At 46.4% G+C, this 2,041-nt stretch overlaps 1 non-coding gene across 1 annotated transcript; it reads right to left on the reverse strand.

The window, feature by feature from the left end:
- Nucleotides 1-1,678: 1,678 nt before the first annotated feature.
- Nucleotides 1,679-1,785, reverse strand: LOC111824746. The gene has a single exon (XR_002827828.1). It is a non-coding gene; the product is annotated as a U6 spliceosomal RNA (small nuclear RNA).
- Between the last annotated feature and the right edge of the window lie 256 nt (nt 1,786-2,041).

Consider the following 2,041-nt stretch of genomic DNA (forward strand, 5'->3'; position numbering starts at 1 on the left):
ATGTATTCTGTAAGTATAAGAGGATCATAAACTTAATTCTTCTGAGCTTTACTTTGTCCTGGTTAGTTTCCCAAACGGCACAGAGCCTATTTTTCAACCTGTGTTTTCGAAAAGCATGCTGATGAATTGTATGCTGGGCATTTTCCATGATGTAGGCAGCCGGTTCCTGAATTGTTCTGTTGGTGGTTCCTTTAGTCCCAGGCTTCACAGAATTCTAATGGAAGGCTGTGCATCTCAGGCCACAGAGATCCTACATCAGACTAATTCAATGTTCTTGGCTCCTTGGTAACACTTATCATTAATAAACAACCTCTGACTATCCTCAGCTCAGCAGATCTGGGAAGTCAGCTCTGCACCGAGTAGAGAACCCACTGGCTAAATGAAAAGAATAGATTGCTCCAGGCAGGCTATCAGGGGCATGTGGGAAAATGTGAAAGAAGAGGACCAGGTGCAGGGGGCCTGGGTGGCCTGTTAGGGAGAGGGCTGCACAGATGTGCTGAGGTGAGAGTTGAAATTTCCGTCAGCCACACTCCCAATTTGCAAAAGAAGGCTGAAATGAGGAGTGGAGTGGCTGTGATGCTTCATTATCTCTGCTTAGTAATTTGTTTTTAATTTGGGCTGCGTACTTGTAAAAGTTTGGAGTTTTTTTCTCATTTCCATTTTTTTTTCCAAAGCATGCAGACACATACACACACTGAGAACAGCAAAAGCCTTGTTTTCTGGAAAGCTAGTAAACTGGAAGAGGTCGGATACATTATCTGTGCGTATTGGCATCAAGTGATGTCTGTTTTAGGAGATAAAATAGATGATTCAAGAGAACAGCTCTTAAGGCTTCACCCCAGTTTCTGACCAGACTTGAATCACGTAACCAAGAGTATGGTGTCATTGCATGTTTTATCCAGCCAATTGTCTTACTAGTAAATGTTGGTGTAATTTAGCATTTTCAACAAAAGAAAGGATCCCAAGTAAAAGATGTGATGGATGCCTAACAGAGGGGGGTGGGCTCAGTTTGAATTCCTGAGGGGCCAGGTAGCTTCTGCTCAGTCCAGCTTCTCCTGGAGTGGGAGGGGCTGCCTGCAGGGCTGCCCTGGGCTGGAAGAGTCCCCAGCACCTCTCTCAAGTGGGAACAGCTCCAGTAGGGCTGATGGAGTGCACAGGCCTGTGAAAACAGGCTGGCTTCCAGGGTACCTCAAAGCACCCCCCACCCCTGGTATAGGGCTGATTTCTCTAATTCTGTGAGCACATCAGCATCTCCATGAGGAGAGCCCTTGGCACTGCCTCAGTGCCAGTGTCTGTGCTGATCTCCTTGCCAGGGAAGGAAGCAGCTTTCAGTACCAGAGACAGCAGCACCGTGTCCCCAGGCTCTGCTCACACACCGGGACTGCGGCTTGTTCACCCCCTGCAGGCTGGGTGCAGGGGCCTTCTTCTTTCCAGGGCTCCAAGTGCTTCTTTGATCAGGTCTCTGTGGGTCCCAAGTAGAACCCCTGAAACATTATCTCATAATGTTTATTATGAGATAAATCTGACAATACTTCCGAGGACCTGTCTGGACCAGAGTGGTCTTAGTATTGCAATGTAGAGGCTTTTCTTATTAAAGAAGAGGTGGCTCCTACCCCCATGAAAAGGCAGTGACAGAGAGAAGCCACTCTTTTTTTTTTTTTTTTCAGAAAAGTGAAGTAAAAATATGGAACGCTTCATGAATTTGCGTGTCATCCTTGCGCAGGGGCCATGCTAATCTTCTCTGTATCGTTCCAATTTTAGTATACGTGCTGCTGAAGCGAGCACGAGAAGCCGCTCTTAACCTTCCTAATGCCACAACCCTTTAATACAGTTCCTCATGTTGTGGTGACCCCCAATTTCATTGTTACAAATTGAACACAATTAAAGCATAGTGATTAATCACAAAAACAACATGTAATTATATATGTGTTTTCCGATGGTCTTAGGCGACCCCTGTGAAAGGGTTGTAACCCACAGGTTGAGAACCGCAGGATTAGAGGAAAGGGATGTCCCCAGTGTGGTGGCCTCTGGGTCAGCCGCC

The sequence above is a fragment of the Myotis lucifugus genome, unplaced genomic scaffold (assembly GCF_000147115.1).
Source record: "Myotis lucifugus unplaced genomic scaffold, Myoluc2.0 scaffold_5630, whole genome shotgun sequence".
NCBI classification, from domain to species: domain Eukaryota; kingdom Metazoa; phylum Chordata; class Mammalia; order Chiroptera; family Vespertilionidae; genus Myotis; species Myotis lucifugus.